This window comes from Rhinolophus sinicus, linkage group LG07 (assembly GCF_036562045.2).
Source record: "Rhinolophus sinicus isolate RSC01 linkage group LG07, ASM3656204v1, whole genome shotgun sequence".
In the NCBI taxonomy this organism is placed as follows: Eukaryota; Metazoa; Chordata; class Mammalia; order Chiroptera; family Rhinolophidae; genus Rhinolophus; species Rhinolophus sinicus.
Window position 1 is genome coordinate 46,275,486 of NC_133757.1, and position 25,694 is coordinate 46,301,179.

Consider the following 25,694-nt stretch of genomic DNA (forward strand, 5'->3'; position numbering starts at 1 on the left):
CAGAATTTTGTTATTTACAATGAGAAAGATGGTTTTAGAACAAACCAACTATCATGTTCTCCTATCAACATAATTTTTCTCTATAAGGAAATCTATTTAAATTTACAAAAAACTAAATTGAAGGTAGAATGTTGCTGTATGACCATGGATAAGAGGAAGGCAAGTAATTGGTCATAGTATCTGGCAGTCTTGGAGTGGGGCTCCCAGCTCCACAATCTAGAACAGATAATATGGCTCTCGTGAATGAACACTGCTGATTCTTTCTTCTTTGTTTCCTTTCCTTCCTGTCATTCTGAATACATACCTCCTCAAATGAAGATATAGATGTAGATGTAGGTATAGATATAGATACACATATTTATATTTACCTATACACATTTATATTTGATAGCTAGATACCATCAATTATGAAATAGCCAAATTTTGCTTTTTTTTCCCTTCTGGTGTACTTGAGGCTTTTATTTGTTTGTTTGTGGGGAGACTTTTAGTATTTTTTTTTAATCTTTATAACTATAATACATTCTTATTAGGAGTTTTTTTTAATTTAAGTATAGCTAAAAAAGAAATATGAGAGGAAAATCTCCCATAATTCCACTACCTAGATATAACCATTTAACATTTTGGAATATTGTACTCCAGAATTTCAAAAAATAAAATAGGGTCTATGTCAACTATAATTAAGAAATAAATTATAAATGAGTAAATAGACAAAATAGTCATATTATAAACACTGTTTTGGAGACTTTTTAAATTTTTATTTATCATAATTATCTTTCCATGTCAAAAAATGTATATCGTTTCCAATTTTTTTTTTTTAAGATTTTTATTGGGGAAGGGGAACAGGACTTTATTGGGGAACAGTGTGTACTTCCAGGATTTTTTTCCAAGTTAAGTTGCTGTCCTTTCAGTTTTAGTTGTGGAGGGCGCAGCTCAGCTCCAGGTCCAGTTGCCGTTGCTAGTTGCAGGGGGCACAGCCCACCACCCCTTACAGGAGTCGAACTGGCAACCTTGTGGTTGAGAGAACACACCAACCAACTGAGCCATCAGGGAGCTCAGGGGCAGCTCAGCTGAAGGTGCCGTGTTCAATCTTAGTTGCAGGGGGCGGAGTCCACCATCCCTTGCAGGACTCGAGGAGTCGAACTGGCAACCTTGTGGTTGAGAGCCCACTAGCCCATGTGGGAATTGAACCGGCAGCCTTCGGAGTTAGGAGCACTGAGCCACCCGGCCGGCCCCTATCGTTTCCAATTTTTTGCTATCACTTACAGTTCTTTATAAACATCCTCATAAGTAGATCACAATGTTAGTTGTTCATTTCTTAAGGTCCTTAAATTTACATACTTCAGTCATTTTATGCTGATTTTTTTAAATTATCAGTGTTCAAGGTACTCTGCTGATGTGTCCGTGTGTTTCCACTAATATAAAATTCTTTCATATTTATACATCACTTTTAAAACTTTTTTTTATAATCACATTTAGATTTTTAAATGCTTTATATATTATTTTATTTTTATACTAATTGTAAACTCCTGAAATAAGCAAAAAAAATCCATTTTTCTCATTTTTCAGTAACTGAAAAGGTAAGTTAACTAAAGCATGTGGTTGGACAGCAGGATGGCTCAGTTGGTTGGAGCGCCAGCTCTCAACAACAAGGTTGCCGGTTCAATTCCCACATGGGATGGTGGGCTGCGCCTCCTGCAATTAAAGACTGAAAATGGCAACTAGACTTGTAGCTGAGCTGCGCCCCCCACAACCAGATTGAAGGACAACAACTTGGAGCCGATGGGCCCTGGAGAAACACACTTTTCCCCAATATTCCCCAATTAAAAAAAAAAAACACACACACACACACAAAACTAAAGTATGTGGAATGATTTGCTCAAGATCATATAGGTGGGTCTAGAAGGTTCTTTTTTTCTTAGATCAGTGATTTCCAACTTGTCAGCAAGACTCCTGGAGGGCCAGGAAGAAATTGTAAAGGGTCCACAAATCCATGTGTGCATCAAGAATTGTCTTAAAACAGGATAAACATTATTTATTAGATAGTGCTACAATTAATAAAACATGAATTTGTTGGAAATAAGTACCATGTTTCCCCAAAAATAAGACCTAGCCGGACATCAGCTTTAACTCCTCATTTGGAGCAAAAATTAATATAAGACCCGATCTCATTTTAATATAAGACCGGATCTTATAATATAATGTAATGTAATATAATATAATATAATATAATAAATATAATATAATACCAGGTCTTATTTTAATATAACACAAGACCCGGTCTTATATTAATTTTTGCTCCAAAAGACACATTAGAGCTGATGGTCTGGCTAGGTCTTATTTTTGGGGAAACACGGTATTAAATTAGTGGTTGCTTTTTGTTATTATGTACTTTATAAATCAATGGATAAAAAATTATATTTATCATTACTTGGGATATACACAACATTTTTTAATGTTGGAAAGGCATCCTTGTACTTGAAATAATTACAGTGTTTCCCCGAAAAAGACCTAGATGGACAATCAGCTCTAATGCGTCTTTTGGAGCAGAAATTAATGTAAGACCCGGTCACATTTTACTATAAGACCGGGTCTATAATATATAATATAATATAATATAATATAATATAATATAATATAATATAATATAATATAATATAATATAATATAATCTCAGTCTTATATTAATTTGCTCCAAAAGACGCATTAGAGCTGATTGTCTGACTAGGTCTTATTTTCAGAAAAACAGGTTAGAAACTGGTGCTTTTGCGCTTGCTGGGGTTCACTATATTTGCTCTCAAGTATTATAAAATAGTTTAGAACTCTTGACAAAACCATGATACAAAAATATAACCAGCAGTATTTTATCACAAATAGAAGTTCCCCCACAGTATATAAATTATGCTGTCCTAAAATAATCTTACTGGATCCTTCTCTTTAGAACTTTCAAAGAAAACAAAATAAATAGGTGGTTTATTAAATAAATAAATAGGATTTGAGACATGAAAGGCAGTACATACAGATAACTCTTTCCTGCCATAGTTTGCAGAAGTATCCTGAGTCCTGGCAAGGTAGGAGAGCCCATCACAAATCACATTGCAGACTGGAAGCCCTTGTCTCCCATTTGAAGTACAAATCATTTCACAACTCTACAAACTCAGAGTACCCAGAATGAGCCTAATGTATATCCTCAAGGCAGAACCCTCACAGAATTTTACTTCAGGGACTAATCAGAAATGGACAATTTAAGGCATTTTCCCTTAAGCTGTCTTTAAAAACATAAAACATTTTTGAATGTTCATAATAGGAACCTGAAACTATAAGTAGTCATATTCATAGAGACAAGAAGTAGAATGGTGGTTACCAGGATCTGGGGTAAAGTGGAATGGGGAATTACTGTTTAATAGGTAAAGAGTTTCAGTTTTGCAAGATGAAAAAAGTCTGGAGATAGAAGGTAGTGATTGTTGCACAACATAAATTTACTTAATACCACAGAACTGTACTTTTAAAAATGGTTAACATGGTAAATTTTATTTTATGTATATTATACCCCAATTAAAAATAAATACTTTAAAAAAAAAAAGAATAGGTTACCTGGAGACCAGATTTTGAAATAGATTTTTCATTAGGACCATTACACACAATATCAAAATAGAACAGAGTTATGCTAAGACATCTCATTTTTTTGGTATGAATTTGATTCAGAGATGGGTAAATGATAATGTATACAAATCAACTAATACTTATAATAGTTCCTAAATCATCATTTTACTTACGTGGACACAATTCACCATAATTTGAGGATAAAAAAAATAGTGATCTCTGCAAATAATGACTCTTAATACTCAGATTGTTTTTCTAACACAGTAAGTCCTCATTTAATGTGGTTGATAGGTTCTAGGAAACTGAGACTTGAAGTGAAATGATGAATAACAAAACCAATTTTACCACAGGCTAATTGATATAAATAAAAATTTAAGTTCCTATGACATATTTCTGGAAACAAAATCATCACCAAGCTTCTTTTTTTTTAATTTTTTTTTAAATTTTTCAATTACAGTTGACATATAATATTACATTAGTTTCAACTGTACAATATAGTGATTAGACATTTATATAACTTATGAAGCAATAACCCCAATAAATCTAGTATCCATCTGATGCCATACATAGTTATTACAATATTATTGACTATATTCCTTATGCTATACTTTACATTCCCATGACTATTTTGTAACTACCAATTTGTACTTCTTAATCCCTTCATGTTTTTCATCCATCTCCCCAATCTCCATCCCATCTGGCAACTATCAAAATGTTCTCTGTATCTATGAGTCTGTTTCTGTTTTGATTTTTCATTCTGTTCTTCAGATTCCACATATAAGTGATATCATGTGGTATTTGTCTTTCAGATATTCCACTCAGGTCAATACCCTCTAGGTACATCCATTTGTTGCAGGTGGCAAGATTTCATTCTTTTTCGTGGCTGGGCAATATTCTATTGAACATATCTACCACCTCTTCTTTATCCATTAATCCATTGATGGACACCACTGTTGCCTCCATATTTTGGCTATTGAAAATAATGCTGCAATGAATATATGAATACTCATGTTCCTTTGAAATAGTGTTTTGGTTTTCTTTGGATAAATACCTAGAAATGGGATTACTGGGTCCTTCTTTGTCTCATGTCATAGTCTTTTGTTTTAAAGTTTATTTGTCCGGTATAAGTATTGCTACCCCATCTTTTTTTTTTTTTTTTCCTTTCTATTTTCATGAATTTTTTTTTCCATTTCTTTGCTTTCAGTCTGTGTATGTCTTTTTTTTTTTTTTAATGATTTTATTGGGGAAGGGGAACAAGACTTTATTGGGAAACAGTGTGTATTTCCAGGACTTTTTTATTGGGGAACAGTGGTGTGTTTTTCCCATGACTCATCAGCTCCATCCAAGTCAAGTTGTCCTTTCAATCTTAGTTGTGGAGAGCGCAGTTCAGCTTCAGATCCAGTCGTCATTGTTAGTTGCAGGGGGCATAGCCCACCATCCCTTGTGGGAGTCAAACCGGCAACCTTGTGGTTGAGAGCCTGCGCTCCAAACAACTGAGCCATCTAGCCACCTGGGAGCTCAGGGGTAGCTCATTGACTTCATTCTCATTGCAGAGGGTGCAGCTCACTAGCCCATGTGGGAATCGAACTGGCAGCCCTGTTGCCCAGAGCTCATGCTCTAACCAACTGAGCCGCCCCTGCGTATGTCTTTCCATCTGAAATGAGTCTCTTGTAGGCAACATATGTAAGGAGTTTGCTTTCTTTTCCATTCAGCTACTCTGTGTCTTTTGTTGGAAGCATTTAATCTATTTACATTGAAAGTAATTGTTGATAGATAAGTAGTTATTGCCATTTTATTTTTCATATTTTTTTTCTTCTTCTTCTTAAAGAAGTCCCCTTAACGTTTCTTGTAATACTGGTTTTATTATATTTTTTGTAATATGGGGCTCGCTGAGGCAAGATGCTGCTTGTTTGGGGTTTGTGAACCTTTGAGAAATTTTAGGAAAGTCCACAGCATGAGACAAAACAGGCTGTTTGTATGGAAAAGCCACTGGAAGCAGCTTGGATGAGCCCACAAGTTGGGTGGGGCAGGGTCTCAGGGAATCATCAGGGTGGGATGAACATTCTCATCTGCACTCTGGGAGTCAGGGAGAGCTCAACAAAGAAACAATGGCTTCTACCAGCACTTCTGTCTGGATGAAAGCTGCCTCTCCAGCCTTTGCCCTGAGCCAGATGGTTCAGTTCTTCCCCATATGTCCCTTGCACCTTTCAAGCTGCTTCCCCAGCACTGGAACTCAGAGCGAGTCAGTCTGTCAGTAAGTCCATGCATAGGCCTATTAAGAGGAACGCCTGGGACTCCAGCCCCTTCCACCTCACTCTGCCATAATCTCCTTTGGTTTTCACAGCCAGACTTCTCTTCCTGGTGCTAGAACCCTGGGCTGGGACTCTGGTGTAGGACTGGGACCCCTCGCTCATCAGGGGGGACTTCTGTGCTAAGACTGCCCTCTTTTTTTTATTTTATTGGGGAACAGTGTGTTTTTCCAAGGCCCATCAGCTCCAAGTCAAGTTGTCCTTCGACCTAGTTGTGGAGGGCACAGCTTAGCTCCAAGTCCAGTTGCCATTTTCAATTTTAGTTGCAGGGGGCACAGCCCACCATCCCATGCAGGAATTGAACCAGCAACCTTGTTGTTAAGAGCTTGCACTCTAACCAACTGAGCCATCCGGCCGCCCCATCGGCAGCTCAGTGGCAGCTCGTTGTCTTCAATCTAGTTGTGGAGGGCGCAGTTCACTGGCCCGTGTGGGAATCGAACTGGCAACCCTGTTGTTAAGAGCTTTCTCTCTACCCAACTGAGCCATCTGGCCGCACCCTCCTAATATTTTACTGCCACACATTGATGTGGGAACCAGCTTGTTCCACATCTCTACCCATCCTATCAATCTCAACATGGCTTCTTCTGTACATCCTTAGTTATAAGACTTCTGTTCAGCTAGACTTCAGGAAATTCTCAATGATGGTTTTTCTGTAGTTTAGTTGTAATTTTGATGTGGTCATGAGAGGATGCAAGCACAGCATTTATCTACTGCACCATCTTGACTGGAAATCTTCACCAAGTTTCTAAATAAACAACCAAAACATTTCTAATGTTAAACATTGAAATAAATGTGAGCTATACATATATTTGAAAAAGATTAATAAAAACAAGTAAGACAATTATTTTCCTACCATCTTATTCCAGTTCAGGGTTGCAAGTGGTAAGAGCCCATCCTGGCAGCTGAGGGCATGGCAAGGCAGGCACCCACTCTGGACAGGACAGCTCTGCATCTCAGGATGCATCACACTCACACCCACACTCACTCAGACTCAGACAATGTAAACATGCCAATTCAGCCCGCATTCACATCTTTGGGATGTAGGAGGAAACTGGAGTCCCGGAGAAAACCCATCTAGACATGGGGAGAATGTACAAACTCCACACAGACAGTGCCCCCCACTTCAATCTATTTTTTTTCTCATTAACATAAGGAAGCCATGAAAAGACATTGAATGAAATGACATTATTCAAGAATCTGCTGTATTGAGGTGTGTGACTCTAATTATTATTTTTGCATGTCAGTTTCCTCATTGGTAAAACATGTGTATTAAAGCAGACAGGATTCATGAGAAAAAGCGAATAAAAATCAAAAAAACACTTTTCAAGTACAGTGCTAATATATAAGAGCATTTAAATAACAGTATTTAAAACATCACTGTTCTTCATATTTGACATCTGCCCCAGTTCATCAGCATTATCATTGGCAGCATTTATTTAGCAGATCTAACTCTGCTTTATCTTATTGCACATGCTGTTTATATGCCTTGAACATTATTTATTAGACAATTCAATATCATGGAAAGACTAAGATATCCCTCACTTCCCTATATTTCTCCTCTCTAAATCACTTAACCTAAACAATAGTTCTGTTTACCTAAGTTTTATACCAGTCTTATGTTGACATCCTTTCTTAGATCAGATGAGAAGTAAGATGTTTACCAATACCCTCAATTATCATTTTCTTCTCATAAAGCACATACCATAGAGTGGATATACTATTCTGATATTTGTCACCACTCTACTTATCTGGCTAAAGAAGACTTGTTTGATACCTGGTTGTCAGATCAAATTATAATTTAAATCCTTTAGCTATGTTTAGCCCCTTGGCAGTAGGTAAGTTGAGAATTTATAGAATTCAGAAGCAGATGGTTCAGGAGCATGGTAACTAGATATGAAACATTTACCTCTCTGTCACTGGTTTGAATCTGAACTTGGTTGATCACTATTCATGTTCTATACAAGATGTAATTGATCTGATTTGAATCTCTAATGAACAGCACACCATGTTACAAAAACTCATCACTCTTTGGCACTAATTGGCGTTCTTGTTGTCAGCGTCAGGCTAGATGCCAAAGACTGAATCAGTCTGGAAACTTGAACTGCTGCTGTGTCTGAGTCATCAGGCTAGGTGGCTCATTCAGCCTTTGGCCTTTCTTTAGAGTTTACAGCTCAGTGCAACTGTGTATACTTCACTCCCTGTGACTTCACAAAGCCAGATTAAAAGATGTTTACTTAAAATATATCTTTTTATAATAATAATGTATAATAATAATGGTGGTTAACATTTATTGGCCACTCACTACGAACCAGCTGTTGTTCTAACAGTACTAAATTGTCTCAGCAATCTTTTGAGGTAGGTACCATTATTTCCCCTATTTTTTTTAGAGATGAGGAAACTGAGACACAAAGATTAAATAATTTGCCTAAGGCTTTGCAGATAATAAGTGATGGAGTTGGAATCCAGCTCTAAATACAATTATTCTCTGCCTAATTATAGCATCTATTTCATTTCTTCTTTTACCAGCTTACTATACCACTGATACATATTTTTAAAATTGTGTTCAAACCAAATAGGGTACACATCAATCAAACAGGGTAAACATCAATCTCTCAACTTTAAAATTGTTCATCTTCCTGTACTAGTTATTATTATTTCTGAAAGAGGTGATGTATCTTTCTTAAATTTGATTCATGTGCATCATCATTCTGAGCGTAAGGTACTTGAAGATCTTGATTTTACAATGGTTCTTATGTCATCATTTTTTTGTTGTTTGAGCTAAACATTACTTGAACTTGTAGACAGGCCACTGGCCTGATAATTTTGTTAAGATTTCAACAAAAAAGAAAAGCCTTGGTATAATCAGAAATGTGATCATCCCAAACATATAAAATATAAACAACCTTTCTCATCTTACCTGCCATTCTACACAAATGCTTGTCTCCCACCCCAAAGTTTTACCAATATTTCCTCCTTTATTTTTCTTCCTTGCCTTTGTTCAGTTACTATGTACTATATACTACGTACAATTACTAATGTTACAACAAGTGGAAACATTCTCTGACCTTATCTTTCTAAATTAATAGAGAAAAGAGAATCAAATAAAATAAAACCCTGCCAACCACTCCATCCCAAAACAAAGACAGTGAATGATCACCAAATAGGCAGTCTATAACTGCCTCTTTTTCTGTTAACATACGTAATTGAATTCCTTCCATCTACTATTCATGCAAAATTAGAAAGCAGATAAGAATAATTTTGAAAATCTGCACCTTTATTTTATGAAGATTTCCCATAGTAACTCAGGAGGAAGTATTTAGTACACTGAGATAAATGATCTTTAAAATAAAGTTCATGAGTAATTAGATCATTTTAATGAAGAAAATAAATTAATCTGATTCTCACAATAGTTTTTTAAGGTTTAGTAAATATTATTTGCTATAATTACCAGCTAAAAATAAAAAATAATCTATGATCATTTTTCAGTTTCCTTTAGTTGCCTTCTATACTAAGTTACTCAAAGTTTGTTGTCAGTCTCATTTGGCACGTATTTATTGCTCCAGTTTTGCTAACAAAGGTATCCCCCAAAATAGCTCTTTTTAAGCTAAGCTAATAATATAATGTAAACTTAATAATGTTACAATAATGAAAATGCAATCTGGGTTTTACTGCTGATTTACATTTACATGTAGCATGGCCATTCTAGTACTTAATTGTCCCACATACAAAATAATCATAATAAAAACCAACTTCAAGGGCAATAGTGTTGTTCTGCTTTTGTTGTTGTCTTTCATTAGAACATAATAACCAATATGTGACTATAAGTAACTCCAAAATGATGAAATGCTAAATGTCTATCTGAAATATAGTAACCACATGGTGTCTCATGCCTAATTTCACTATGTCTAGTAACTTGTAGATAGACATGCACAGAGAGAATTATTTATTTATTGTTCCTTCAGTTTCTTTAACTTGTTTCTTTGACCAGTCAGAGATAGTAAATCATCCACATTTCTAAGGACTTGGAAGGACTTTGGAGGAAGTCACTAACGCATCATAATCCCAACATCACTAGAGTTCTCCTTCTTTTTACTCTACATCTTCTGAGTGTTGATGGGTTGTTGTTTTTTTCCTAAATGCATTACTAACAAGCATGGATGCCTCTGAATGGTGGTGTGGTGTAATAGAGAAGAGCTTGGGCTTTGGTGTCATGTCGACCTGGGTGTGACTCCTCTATAAAAAGAGGATAATAATATAGTATACCTTGGACAATCTCAAGATGTACTTCCTGAGACTTTTTCAGATCCCTGAATTTGTGAAAATCACAATGGCATATAATTTTTTCAGTTTCAACCTCCATAAAATGGGGTAATGACCCATATTTCATGGGTTGTTGTATTACATTATATACTAAATATGATCAACAGAGCTTGGTTCGTTTGGACACTGGGCTGGATCAGCTATGGTCACTCAGTGAGCTAAGTAATTCATTCTGGCTTGTCTGTCTTTCAGAAAGTTCAATCTGGAGTCAGTCCCAAACAGTTGAAATCTTGATCAAAACAGAAGGATGTCATGTGTGTTTTAGGTACTTTTTATTTCTAGGATAACAGGGAGCCCAGTCTGTGACTTGAGCTGGAATTCCAAAAACCAGAGCGTGAGAGTGGACAGAACTGCCCCTCAGCTATGGACAGTAGGGTCCTGAAGTTCAAAATTCATGAGAAGGAATCTATGGAAGCAAAAAAGAGTCTGATTTTATGAGGTAGACAAAAAACAAGAACCGAATATAAAACAAAGGTTGAGCAAAGGTGGACAGAAAAAATAGTAGTAAGCTAGCTCAGAAGGATAAAATACATATAAAAGTGCCTCTTATAGAGCACCTATGGAACAACTTTTGGGTAAGGTGGGTACTTTAAGTAGCCCCAAGCTTTTTCCAAAAGCAAGGGTCCCTCATTGCAATTATCTCAGGAATTGTGAGCATCCACTGAGCCAAAGCGCTTACAGCTCTTTACTGGGTGATTTGTACACAATAAACATCCCCAATCATTTTCAGCTCCCTTCCTCATTTGAATCGATTCTTAATAGTATTTCCATGTTTAACTAATATCAAAAACATTAATTACAATTAAATTAGTTAATGTTGCTGAGAGTTTAGGTCATTTGCTCTTTTCTGGCACACAATAAGTGTTCAGTAAATATTTGTTGAATTCAGTGAATAATTTAGAACTCAACAATCAACATAGTATCATTTTTATGGCATGCCATGGACAAATACTTATTAAGTGCCTACTTTGTGCCATGCCTTCAGGTTAGAACTGTGTAGCCTATAGAAAAAAATTTTTAATGGCTCTGATTCTCAAAGAGTTGATTTAATTAAATAGGTAAAGGATAAACACATAAATGAAAAATTAGTTTAAATCAGCAAAATAAGTAATGTTACAACCACTTGTTGTGACATTAGCAATTGTATATAGTATATAGTACATAGTAATTGAACAAAGGCAAGGAAGAAAAATAAAGTAAAGGAGGAAATATTGGTAAAACTTTGAGGTTGGAGACAAGCATTTGTGTAGAATGGCAGGTAAGACGAGAAATGTTCTTTATATTTTATGGGTTTGGGATGATCACATTTCTGATTATACCAAGGCTTTTCTTTTTTGTTGAAATCTTAACAAAATTATCAGGCCAGTAGCCTGTCTACAAATAGATTTATCCCCAGCTCAGTTTACATTGTGGTAAATTTTTGTGTTTAACTTCTCTGTGACATTGTCTATTTCCTTATCCCTTTTATTGACATTGTCACCCACATTTGTAGTTAAAGTTTATCGTCTAGGCTGGAAGATGAAATGAGAAGATCTCTAAGGTATTAACACGAGACTTTGTTTAGACTAGATTTTACCTAATCCATTCTCAATTTGGAATGAGGAGTAATGAATTGTGTGATAAACAGAATGAATGAAAAGGCAAAACAAAAAAGGTTTTCCAGGTTTTCCCACATTAAGGTATGCTGCCTTTATGTGATAGGAAGTTTGCTAGAGCAAGAAAACACCAAATGGATAGATCCATATGCAAATAAAAATGTGAACTTGGCTAGGGATACAAAATACAAATTGCTTTTGAATATGCCATGGTTTATATTCTCCAAGCTCATCCTCTGTACTCTTCCTTCCTTGGCGACACGTTGCTCCCATTCAACATTTACTAATTTCATGTAGTGAAATGGCAATTTTTCAGAAATGTGTATCAGCCCTTGCTATTTCAGTCAACTAATTCTATTGGGCCTTCTTTGTGAAAATAGGCCTAGACTTAGTCATATGCTATTTTTCTGCTCTCTTCTTGCTTCTGTTAAATAACACCAAGTCCCGAAAAGCAAAGTAATAGCTTTAATAACCCTTTGCACTCTACTTATGAAAATAATGAATTTCCTCCTCTGGGCGATTTTTGTTTTTTGAACTAACTTGCATAATTATTCTTCATGAGAAGGCAGTGGGGGGCAATGAAAAGACAATACATTTTAAATTAAAAGACCTAGGTTTGAATTTACCCAGCTGTGCAGCTCACTGGTTAAGTAACTTAGAGCAAGCTAAACTTCTTTAAGCCTTAGTTTCCTCCTTCTAATATGCAGATAACAATACCTTGCAGAGTTGCTTTGAATAGTAAATAAGAGATAAGTGAGGGTACGCCCCATTTACAGTACACTGGAAAAAAATGTTAATTTCCCTTTCTTCACATCATTAATGCTAGTGTGATTATTTGAATCATGCGTAAGAACACTGAACTTTGTTTTCACCTTTTTGAGATGTCATGCTGCCCTAAAATAGAATCTGAGTGGAATCACCCAGAGCCTGGCATACTGGCATTTAAGATATTTAGCACTAAGGTTATGAAGAGAGACTATGCCAATTATTTTTCTGCCCCTAACTTAAAAACCAATTATTGACCTGTGTTGATGTGTTGAAAAATAACACCAACACATTGAAATTTACTTTCAAAAGAAAAAAGCTCTTAAATTCTCTCTCTCTGCATAAATAGAAACAAAAAAATAGATCTGTCAAGCATTCAGACTGCCTTCCAATGCCCTACCTTTCAGCCTAGTGCTTCAGTCTACACATCAATTCATGTTCTCAGCTGAAATATTGCAGATAAAGTGTATCTGAAAGCATTTCGCTTTTTTTCCTTCTGTATTTTCTCTTGGTTTTTGTTTGTTTGTTTGTTTGTTTGTTTGTTTAGACACACAAAAGAATTTCAAGGTTGGTTTCAGTCAGAAAAACTATAAACTTAAAATTCTACATTAAAACATTAAAAGAGAGAGAGTATATTTTATGTTTGTTTTTACCCTTCCTTTTTTTTGCCACTAATACCTTAGAAATGTAAACATTGAAATATTTGCAGTGGTTATGAGCACAGATTTAGAGTTAGCCTTAGATTTAATCCCGGCTCAATCACTTAGTTATTGTGTGACCTTGGGCAAATTTTTAACCTCCTTCTAAGCCCCAGGGTCTCATCTGTAAAATGAGAATTATAACATTAGTTACTTCATAGATTGTTGAACGGATACATAAAATAAAGCACAATGTACACAAAGAGCTTAGCATAGTACCTAGCACATAAGGACTCCTACTTTATTTCTACTGAGATGATATAGTGATATCGTGTTAATATAATCATTTATTAACGTGGTGAGAAGTGGGAATCAACTGTACACCTTCAGGAGTACATACTTGATATTAATTGCTTTGGACATCTTCAGTAACTTAATGATACTCACAGGAGGCTCTTTTAAAAAATTCTAGGAATATATTTTCTTCTTGGAAATAATACTTTCTACAAAGTGTACATTTGATATGTGCTACATATCAAAAACACAAGTAAAGTGTTTTCACAGAAATTACATAGTAAAGCTTTCATCTCGATACCCTAAAATTGGGGGAGCAAACATTAGTATTCTAATAATTTATTGTTTTTCCATATTTACTTTCATAAATATGTTTACCATATTCTCAGTTTTCTATCAAATAGAGGTATTTACACGTCACCTGCATCCTGTGTATGGATATTTTGTGCATTTCGTATGCTTTATTTTTTTAAATTTCATCACCATTATCCTTTTCATCTGGTCTAAAGAGAGATCAAGAAAGTCTGTTTCCTTAGTCATCTTCGTCATTATCCACCCCCACTATCCTTCTAGGCTAAGAACAGCGTGCAGACTGAGTTATTAAAGTTGATCTGAAAGAGCAATCTGTTCTAAATGACTGTCCCTGGATCTGCCATGAAACGCTGTAAATACTCTTCATTACTCTGGCGGAGCAGTGTCACATTTCCTTCATGCTACTTTTGTGGCTGACACAAGTTAGGCAGTGAGATTTGGGCTTTGGATGACCCTGGTTGATTGATATGGGAATGGTGCTTCTCCTCAGACAGGTAACCACACGCTGATTTTTCAGGATAATGTTTGAAAATAGGTATTCTGTTGGTAGTTTTTAAAAATGCTTTTATTTTTAAAAAACTAAATAGGTTTTAAAGTCCTCTTTTTTTAATGTTTTTAGTTTTAGGCAAGCGTTTCAATACCATTTAGATGAAATTTTTTTTAGTATTTAATTGTATTTCTCAATTTAATTGTGTCATTGGGTTTGTATAAGACCCTCTATAATCCATTGTGCATGTATTGTTTTGGATGGTCATGAACTTGTTTCTGGTGTATTAGAAAACACATATATGACTCTGTTTTTTAAAAATAAGACAGAGGGGTGTGTTTTTTTTTCACCTGATACTGGAGAGGGGTACGTCAATATAAATCTATGAACTTTAAGCAAAACATACTGAAGCTTTGGTTTATGTGAGTGATTTCTTTTAAAGAATTAGAATCTATAGCAATATGGGAAATAGCAAATACAAAAATTCTATATAAATCCACTAGTACAGAAATGCTCGCATCCCTATCCTCCAAGTGAAGACTTCCTCTGTCAATAGAACTTCCCGATTCCTTGACATTCCTGTGGATCATCCCAATGTGAGTAAATTGTTTCTGTAGCTGAGTGACTGAATTAAGAAAACAGCTGAAGGCAAGCACAGGATCATGTTCAAACCACAATAAACACAAGTGTTGGATGGGACACTCAACTTTATGGGGAAGGCTTAAGACATGTAACCTTTTATTTGTCACTGTGAAATTTGTTTTTAACTATGTTGGATTTTTTTTAAAGTTTTAAAAATTATTCTTTGTACGAGTGAACTCTGGTAAAATCTGAACTAGTAGGTTTGTGATATAATGTTTATACAATTAACACTGATGATATGCAGGGTAGGGGCTTCTTTACCTAGAAGCAGAAACTAATTTTAAAAATCTAAAAGCTAGAATACGAGTTTGATGTATTGTAAGCAAGGTGTCCATAGTTGCTGAATACTATTTATTTAAAATATTTTTCCAAAGAGCTCGAAAAATTCTGTACACCATCTGCATATAAAGTGTTACAGTAAATGAGAAGAGAAAGATTACTGCTATTCAGAAATTCTTTGGCTCTTTCTTCTATAACTCGTTTTTGCATTTTAAGCCTAATTTAATTATTCCTATTAATTCCTAATTCCACTGCCCAACCAACTCTATTTTATCTTTCAGTATGGTCTCCTCCCACCTCAGTACTATTCTATACTTGGGTGAAAGGTGGGATACCAGGTTTATCATGGCACAGTTTGCAGGGAAGTAGAAATATGTTCACTTAGAGTGTGTGTAAGCACTTCCCTTTGGAAAATCAAATTGCTACCTGAAATAAAGGTTCCACTTTCCAATGTGCCCACATAAGACCTAGCAGCACTTATATTAATTATGCATCCAGATGTGAGTGGGATAGTGGGGGAAGATCCTCTCTTTAAGTATAAAGAAATGGTTGGAACATCTACATAAACTGAAAATGCAGAAACACAGTTAAGTACTCCTGAGGTAAACACCAGTACAGGATTAGATAAGAGAGCAAATGAACCTGTACATTGATGATCTGGATTATTATGGTAATGAAAATAACCTATCTATATAATTCAGTTCTTCTACCCTTTTCCCTTCTCAGTAATAGTTCTTTTGACCTGGATTATTTAAAATTTTTCCTCAATTTTCTTTTCATTTTGCATGTGTAAGTAAAAGCTCCATAATAACAGATGTAGTGAAACCTTTGATGTGATGACAACAAACAAAGAAATTTTATACCTATTCAATATCCTACAGGTAATCTCAAGATGACTGAATAGGTAAACAGATCTCTTAATAAATTCCGTGAGGTCAGGAACTTTGGTAGATTTGTGCATTACATTATACCCTGTACCTGGTACATGATAGACATTAGGTAAATATTTGTTGAATGAATGAATGGAAAGACTCCTACAAGCAGTTGTGTGATTTAATTCAGAAAGCTAGATTTAAACCAATGTATTTCATGCTATCCAATCGAAGAATGATCCTTTTAAAAAATAACCAATGGCATTTATCTGAATTTTCAAAACCCAGGCTTCTACCAAGATTGATGATGCTATAGCATTCTTAATCTGTACTAAACCATGGTATTAACTTTTTCTTTTCAAATTCATATTCTGAAAAATGTACGAAAATATCAAAGAACCTATACTTTAACAAAGTATGTTTTTGGGCAGATGTTGGCTTGGTTAAGGATTCTTTTTTTTTTATTGATTGGTAGTGCTTGTGAAAGAAGACATCTAGCATAGAATAATATACAAAAAAGTTATTCCAGGTACTAACACATGAATAGGAGTTGTAATATATTATGTTCTATAGTAATTTTGACTTTTAAATAGTATACGAGTATGATTAGTTTTTTCCTGAAGAAGTTTGTTCAAACTAATTTGTAACTGGATTTTTCCTGTCCATCTTTTCTGTGCTCTCTAATGAACAACTTTTAACGTTAGTTATCTTTTCTGCTTTTGCTCAGCCTTTGGACAAACAGTTCAAAAACTCTCAGCTTCATATTGCCTCATTCATTTTCATGGCCAAATTTCCTCAAATGTATCAGCGATGAAATGAAAGTAAATTTCCCATTAATTAAAATAAGGCCTTTAAAAATTAAGAAGTTTGATATAGTATTTCAAACATAATGTCATTTTCTTTGACAGATAAAGTGTGGTATGATGAATTCAGTGTTAATTTCGAACATAAATCAATAAACAACTTGGCTGTCTAGCTGGAAGAGAAATTCTATAAGTAGAAAAACTAATTGACCCCCACCACCCATAGGTGCTGTACTGTTGTGGAATCCCTTTGCTCAGTTTTCTCCTGTCCAATCAGGTGGAATGTTTGACAGGCACATGGTTTATACAGCTCAAAATAACTTGGGACCTGTGAGCTGACAAATGCTCTGGCTCCGGTGGTGACAGGTTGTCCAGCTTCTTACAGCCATCTTCACTGAAACTAAGGTTAACTCCTCACTCTCTATGGACGGCAACTTTCTATTTCCAAGGGCGTGAAGAATTTTCTTTTTCTCCTGTGCTTTCATCTAAAAGTTCTCCTTGGATAATTACCATCACAGTGGAGTGCCTGGGTTGGACATCCTCATCTGAGTCAACTGAAAAAAGAAAGGTAATATTCAGATTTAAGTTCTCAAGTGTGTTTTGATAATAGGCACTGACAATGGGAAAGGGGATATTTCAGAGACCTAATTACTGTTGTTTAGAGTAAAACCTAGGATAACTTTCTAATTATGTATAATGGGACACAAAATCATGGGGAAAATACAGTTTTCTCCATGTAAAGGTTTTGGAGGGGATTGATGAGATTCACAGAAATCACAGTCCACCCGGGTCTTAAGGAAAAATAGCTCAAGAGAGGAAGTCACGACCTGCTGCGTGTACCATTGGCATTTTCCACACATTAATTTATTAAAATAATGGTGTTTGTGTAGAAAATATGTATGCGATGCCTATTTCCTTTTTAAAGGAAATCAAATCTAAAATAATATGACTCCATAGTGAAAGACTTTCATTTAAAATTTTTTTATCATGTAAGAGGATACGCTCGCTATATTTAGTATTGGGAGATCTGCTCCCTGGATTAATGTACACAACAGCTGCAGAAAGTCTTGCTCAAAGGACATTGCTCTTTCTTTCTCCTTTCTCTCTCTCTCTCTCTCTCTCTCTCTCTCTCTCTCTCCCCCCCTCTCTCTGTCTCTCTCTCCCTTTTCAACTACATCAGAAAGACACTTGACAGTTAGTGGCAAATGTTTGGACTGATACATTGCACTATTAGCAGTAATTAAATGCACATCCTGAATTATATTTTAAAAACTGTATAAGCAAAGAAAAAGAGAACCTAGGTTAATCTGTATTTCTAGTCCCCAAAAATGAACATTACAGTAATGATGCTGCGAAATTTTATCTTATCAAAAGATTTTTACTCATACATGTTAAAGATGCTAGCATCAATCAGTGTGAAAGAAACAAAACAGCTACCCTCGTTTCTTTCTCTAAAATTATTATAATTCAATTACTTTCACATTGGTAATGATGAAATGAATTCTACAAGCTCTAAATTAAAAATCTGTCATAACTTGGGGTGGCCGATTAGCTCAGTTGGTGAGAGCGGGGTGCTAATAACACCAAGGTTGCCCGTTCGATCCCCACATGGGCCACTGTGAGCTGCACTCCCCCTTAAAAAGAAAAAAAAAGTTTTTGTCATAAATTTTTAGTCTTTCCTTAATAATAACTCTTAAGTTCACATAAAATCCATGATACTTTTCTAGGAAATTTAGAATGTCTATAGCTATAACAAACATATTTTTAAACAAAAATTAAGATATGCTGTCTGACACATGATTTAACAACAAGCAAAATATTTAACATCAAGACCAGCCCAGGAAATTTGAAATATATATACACTATACTTACTCTATCGAGACAAAATTATAAACATCACAGAATCTTATAATAATGGACTATGAAACAAACAGCTGGACACTATCCAAATTCTGGAAGTTTGTCTCAATTCCCACTTGCAGAATATGCCTAATGCTACTGGGACTCATAATAATGTGTTAAAACCCCAATATTCCGTATAATTTAGAACACAGACTCAAGTGCATGTTTCTATTACAATCGGCTTACAAAGACACACATTCAGTGGAATAGACTCAGAACTGTAATTCATGGACACAAGAAACTGAATGAGTTATCATCCATGCAGGGTTTTGGAATTGATAGAGGTGGTTTTTCAGATTACTTTTGAAGAAATGAGACAGCAGGTAAGTCAGATTTTATTGTGAAAGGTCTTTAATGAACTAAGGTTAATATATAGAAAGGTGAGAGTTTTTAAATTTAAAATTTTCAACAGTTAACTCCTATATGTAAAAGGAGTAATGAACTCAGCTCACTAACCTGAAAATGTAAGATGAATAATATTGCTAACCCAAGAATAATTAGTTTCCTTCATTGACATTGAGATTTGACAAAGGCATTACTTGGCTCAAGATATTATTGCCTATAACCAGACAAGAAAGTGAAAAGGTTTTCTTAACTAATTCCCTCTCCTAAGAGATAAACAAAAATCAAGTACCACGGAGATATTTTCTTACATTTCTATGGTGTTTCATAGTTAACAAGGAGCTTTTTTTTTAAATTAAAATTTATTGGGGTGATAATTAGTAAAGTTACACAGGTTTCAGGTGTGCAATTCTGTAATACATCATCTATATATTACATTGTATGGTCACCACCCAGAGTCAGTTCTCCTTCAATCACCATATATTTGAAACGAAGAGCTTTTAAAACTACTAGAAGCATTGCATTTTTGCCTGAAGAGAACAACCCAAGTAAAGATAGAATGCTCTGTTTAGAAATTTAAGAAACTGTTTTGAGCAGATACATTTTTGGTGGGCACAAATGTTGGTGTGACAATACCTGCTGTCACTAAAGTGTCCTTAGAGCTCATGTACAATCAGAGTCACCTTTACAAGCTCTCTGCAGGCTACATGCTAAATAGACCCCTACTTGCACTCCGCACTCTAGGAGGGGCCCGCAGAGCTTTCCCATCAACTGCTTGAACTAGAACTAGATCTTGAGATCCTGATCCTCTTTGGGACACTGGCTCCTCTCCCAATCTGGAAAATGCATTATGAAAAAAAAAAAAAAGAAAGAAAATGTATTATGTTAATTTAATTAAGGAAGTTATCTTTTCAAATCCTTAGTCACCAAAAAAAAAATGACCCAAATATTAAGGGACTGAGGAAGGATGAAAATATTAAATATTTTTTCTTATTTAAAATGAATCATTGAGTTCATGGGGGTTGACAAAGATTTCTTACTTGGGATTTCCTATATAACATCTAAGTTTATCATGAATGGTGAGATCTTGAGAGTGATATAAAACCTCTCATACCTGTCATTTTTGTGACTACCACCAAACACTTTTTTGGTCCCAGATTCCTGAAGTCTTTTTGCTTGTCTTCCATTAACCTTTCTATGGGTCACAGAATTTACTTTTACTTCTTTGCTATCTTTCCGCTTAAATACTAACTTTGGGCTCTGGCTTCAATATCATTTACACTAGTGATTTCCTACACGGTTATCTTCTTCTGTATATGAAAACATACATAGTCTGTTTCATAGTAGCCAATCTCCTTTCTCAACCACTCAAACTAAATCTTTACTTTCTTTCCTACCTTCTTACCTTTATCAATTTGATTAAAACAATAATAAGAGAATGGCTTACTCACCTTTGACCTATTATCTAAAAATCTTCTAAAAATTTTTAAAATCCCTGCCCTTTAAGGAATATTCCTAGTTAAACAGATTCTACTAATTCTCCTACGTATCACCTCTGCTCTGTCTCTTTATTTCAATCATCTCTTCTAATGGATACATTTGTCTGTATTTGTTTTTATCTGCTGTTTTCCTTCTTTCAAGCTGAAAGAGGAATTAAAATAATGGACTTACATTATTTCCATATTGTTACTGACATATTTCCATATATCTCGGGTTCTTGCTCTGATAATTCAATATATACTAATTTATTAAATTACTAATGCCACTCACAGCAAACATAGACTGGAAATAGAAATAGAATGGGGATCGGTATTATAACAATGAAGAAAGATTTATTTCAAAGTACATCCCACCCGCAGTCAAATTTTAAAAAGGTGATCTGTATCCAACACTCCAGGACTAGTCCCTACGTAACGGGATTTGGTTCTTGGCCCAGCAAGTTTCTCCAAAAGAACTGATTTAAATACTTCTCTTATGTGACATCATAGGGTATAAAAGGCAAGACACGAAGGTCAATACCAGCACTAAAGAGAGGGAGCAAAGTCTAATTTTGTCGATTATTCTTCCCCTAAAGAACATCCTAGGTATAACAATTACACATCAGCAGAAAAGATTACCTTAAATTTGTGTAGTGTTCTACATTTTTAAAGTGATTTCACAAACAAACCTATGAAGTAAGTAGGGTAGTTCTGTTCATCCTCAGTTTAGAGGTAAGTGACTTATAGATCTATCTTTTCCTATTCCATCTCTCCAGAAAAGTAATTAAATATTAAGCTACTTTTGTGTTGACCTAACCAGATTTGTTTTCTCATTTAAATATCTAAGGATAAAAAAAAATATCTAAGGATACTAGATAGCCAGAAAACATCAGTATTTGTTTGCATCCAATTTACTTCATAGTAGGTTTTGCCAATTCTCCAGCCAATGCCCCAATTTAAATATCATATTATAATCAAAATATGATATCATATGTTATTTCCAACAAGGTCTTAGAACCTACAGAAGAGTCGTGCTGACTTAATATGAATTGAAAAATACAGTCATGTGCCACTTAACAGGGATACGGTCTGAGAAATGCATAGTTAGGCAATTTCATCCTTGTGCCAACATCACAGAGAGCACTTACACGAACCTGGGTGTGCTAGCCTTCTACATAGTTGTATGTGCTATCCTTTATATGACTGGCAGCACAGTAGGTTTAACACCAGCATCACCACAAACACAAGAGTAATTGTAGTGTGTGAGCCCTGATAGTTGGTTTTTCTTTTCGTAATTCAAGTGCCTGAAGAGCTTTGATTGCTCAGGCATCTACTTCAACTAAGGCTATCTAGAATAAACGCATTGCCAACCTCAAGACTAGATAGAGTCAGGTCACCTCCCCTCACTGAGGTGCCTTTGTTTTAGAGATCTCGGTTGATTTTGGTAATTGACCATTTGGGCTACCTGTTTGTTTGTTTTTCTTCTCATGTTTTAAATTATGGCTCTTATGTTTTAAATTCACCAATAAAGAGTGAGCCTGCAAAATCCTAGCCCCCCAACCTCAATTCCAGTAAAAGCAGAACCTCAGTCTTTTGCTCACTCTCATTCTGCCATGTTACCCCACTATGTGCTCCCTGGCATACTTAGTAAGCTCCAGGGCTTGTAAGTAATAAACTCTTTTTTTTTCCTTCCCCAAAATTTCCTAGTGGTAATTGATGAAGGGTGTCTTGTATCATAACAAGGACTACAAGGGTCTGGTCCAGTTGTCATATTGGTTTAGAAAGGGGAGGTACGTGGGGAAGCTCAGGGGCCCAGGTGAGTCCCCAGGCATTTCCAGTTGACAACACTGCTATCCATAGGCTGAGAAGGCACAAAAAAGCTAATGCTTTACACCAGGACTTTAAAACATTATGACAGCAATGTCATCACTAGTTGATAGGAATGTTTCGGCTCCATTATAATCTTATTGGACCACCATTGCATATACAGTTATTGACCAAAATGTCATTATATGGCACATGACTGACTGTATGCCCAAAGGTATCAGAATCAAGTTTTGTTTTATGAACCAGACTCTTACATTTTTAGCAATTTTTTAGGGAAGATCCTCTTTTCAGGAAAAATCCTAGGGGAAAAACAGAGATATTTAGCAAAGTAAAGAACACTCAATAAGTTTTCCATGTGCCCAAATTAGTTTACATGATTTCCTAAAGTCTATCTTGATTATTTTGCCACATTAATTGTTTCATTTCCAACCTAGGATGATTTCACCAAAACCATGATCTGTTTTTAAGGACAATTACTCATTTGTATTTTGAAAGGGGCATAAAAATCTAAGTTTCCATTTTGTAAGAAGCAAAAATGAGGAAACAAAAGTTCAGTGTCACTCTGAACACCCCAGATAAATGTCCAAGAGAATTCTTAATTTCCTTTCCTGAAACCTACTCCTGACTCATCTCAGCAAATCTTTCCTCCACTCACCTAGGTGCTCAAGCCATAAATATTGAAACCACCCTTGATTCTGCTTTCTCTCATATCCCACTTTCAACCCATCAGCAAATCATACTGGCTATACTTTCAAAAGGTATCTCGAATCTGACCATTTTCTCACCATTTCCCACTGATAACCACTCATTGATCCAGGCTACCATGGTCTCTTGTTCAGCATATTGCAATGGTCTCCTAACTAATCTGACTGTATCCACATTTGCCCCCTTTAACTTGATTCTTTGCATAGCAGCCATGACTAAACTTTTCCAAAACCATGTCATCTGCTTTTCAAAACTCTACAATGGTTTCCCATTCACATGTTTAATAAAATTTGAAGTCCTTCCCATGGTCTTCAAGGCCCTACATGATCTAGCTTTGTACTTCTGTGACTTCTTTTCCTTCTACTCTTATTTTTCACTCACCTCCTGGTATACTGGCTTGACTCAAACACAGCAAATACTCACTTCCCATGGCTTTGACACTTATTTCTTCCTCAGTCAGGAACATTCTTCCCCTTAGATGGTCACATGGCTAACTTCTCCATCAGAACCTTCTTCATCAGCTTTATCTGAGCTTCCTAGCTAAAATAACACATCTTCCTTCCTCCCCCATCATCCTCTATTCCCTTTCCTTTCTTTATTTTTCTTCTTAACATTTATATCTTTCCCACTAACTCTAATTCAGCTCCATGAAGGCAGGGACTTTGTCTTTTGTTCACTGCTGAATCCATAGTGCCTAGACCAGCACACAGTAGATGCTCAATAAATATTTAATGGATGAATAAAGGAAAGCTAGGGTATCCATGATAGCACTTGGGCTTTTTTTAAAGTACAAATTTCATAACAGTTTTTTTTTTTTAACATTTATTTTTCTGTATGCAAACACTTTATTTTTTTTTTAACTTTTATTTAAGTGTGTTTTTCCAGGACCCATCAGTGGCCCATGTGGGAATCAAACTGGTAACCAATTGAACTAACTGGCGCCCCACAGTTTTTAAATTAACACTTGAAAGAGAAAGTGATACATTTTCATATTTTTTGTTGTAGGTAATATTTATCAGTTTAACAATTTATACATGCATTTGCATCTGAGAACTCTCTGAGATGGAGTTGTTATTATCCCATTTGCTAGATGAGGATAATTGAGATTCAGATGCATTAAATGACTTGCTCAAGATTGCAAAGTTGGGGTGGCCACTTAGCTCAGTTGGTTAGAGTGTGGTGCTAACAACAGAAAGGTTGCCGGTTCCATCCCTGCATGGGTCACTGTGAGCTGTGCCCTCCACAACTAGATTCAAACAACTACTTGACTTGGAGCTGATGGGTCCTGGAAAAACACACTTAAAATAAATAAAAGTTAAAAAAAAAAAAAAAAAAAAAAGATTGCCAAGTTATTTAGTGTTGGAACTGGGATACAAACCCAGGTTTCTGATTATCATCAGAAGTATCATCTGATACTTTTGGTATGAGAACAAAACATAATTCCAGTCATTTTATCCACTATAAATAAATTTGCATTTGAAAGTCAATTTGAAGTTATTTATATATTTATATATAAAATATATTTATATTTTTTCTATTTGTCTGTAAGTTTTCTTTGTAAATACTATTTCTATTTATCTATCTTACTTTACCCTGCAATTAAAAAACTGATAAACAGCAATTATTTAGCAGGAAATTCTAATGAACAAAATAATTCAGCAGATATCTATTGATCATCTTCTGTGTGCTGTGTATATATAGAGATGATAGTGTACAAACAAAGTGAGGTAGGGGGTGGCCGGTTAGCTCAGTTGGTTAGAGTGTGGTGCTAATAACACCAAGATTGCCGTTTCGATCCCCACATGGGTCACTGTGAACTGCGCCCTCCTTAAAAAAAAAAAAAGTGAGGTAGACAGAAAAGTAAATAGGCAATTTTATTATATTGTAGTAGTGCTGTGTTTGGGGATAAGGACAGTGAGCTTTGGGAGCACATTGGAGAGGAGCCCAACCCAGAGAAAAGAAGAAATCCCAGCGCAATGCCTCGGCCAAGAATGGAAGACCATGCAGAACTTGGCCCAGTAAGACAGAGAAGGGAGTGGGGGCAGGGCGCAGCCCAGGCAGACAGAATATTGTACACTTTAAACCTATGTAATTTTACTCACCATTGTCACCCCAATTAATTTTAATTAAAAAAAGAAAAGAATGTATACAAAGATCTAAAGGCAGCACAGTTTGTTAATGAGACTACATGTATTTCAATGGAATATAGATAGATAATGTTGAATTAAATATAAATCAAAAGTTCATTTTCTCTTCAAAATTTGTCCTTGGATCAAGTCACTTTACTAGTTCTGTTTCCATTTTTTATCATGGTATGAGGCTACAGTTGTTAAATAATAATAATAATAATTACCATTTATTGAATGTTTACCAAAGCCAAGCACGTTTAATCATCATTTCAACTTATGAGATGGCTGCTGTTATTATATCTGTTTTATAGAAGAGTAAACTGAGGCTTAAGAAGTTAAGTAACTTGCTTGAGTTTATACAGCTAGGAAGTGTCAGCACTGGGATTTGAATTAGA

General features: G+C 35.4%; 1 protein-coding gene and 1 long non-coding RNA gene across 6 annotated transcripts in view; one reads left to right on the top strand and one right to left on the bottom strand.

Annotated features, from left to right (window-relative positions):
* MYPN (myopalladin) overlaps positions 1-25,694 on the top strand; it is a 111,409-nt gene that overhangs the window by 2,409 nt on the left and 83,306 nt on the right. The window contains exon 1 of one of the 5 annotated variants that reach the window (XM_074339511.1): positions 14,266-14,327. The exons of 2 other annotated variants lie outside the window; for them this stretch is intronic. The gene's annotated coding sequence lies outside the window, so the exon portion shown is untranslated. Of the gene's footprint in view, positions 1-14,265; positions 14,328-16,731; positions 17,485-25,694 lie in introns of those variants that run through there. 2 more of the 5 variants (XM_074339509.1, XM_019731758.2) reach the window with 2 other exon arrangements.
* LOC141572938 (uncharacterized) overlaps positions 3,485-25,694 on the bottom strand; it is an 82,784-nt gene continuing 60,574 nt past the window's right edge. The window contains exons 2-3 of the long non-coding RNA XR_012498510.1: positions 17,427-17,470; positions 3,485-6,654 (exon numbers count right to left, since the gene is read on the bottom strand). This is a non-coding gene — a long non-coding RNA (uncharacterized LOC141572938). The remainder of the gene's footprint in view (positions 6,655-17,426; positions 17,471-25,694) is intronic.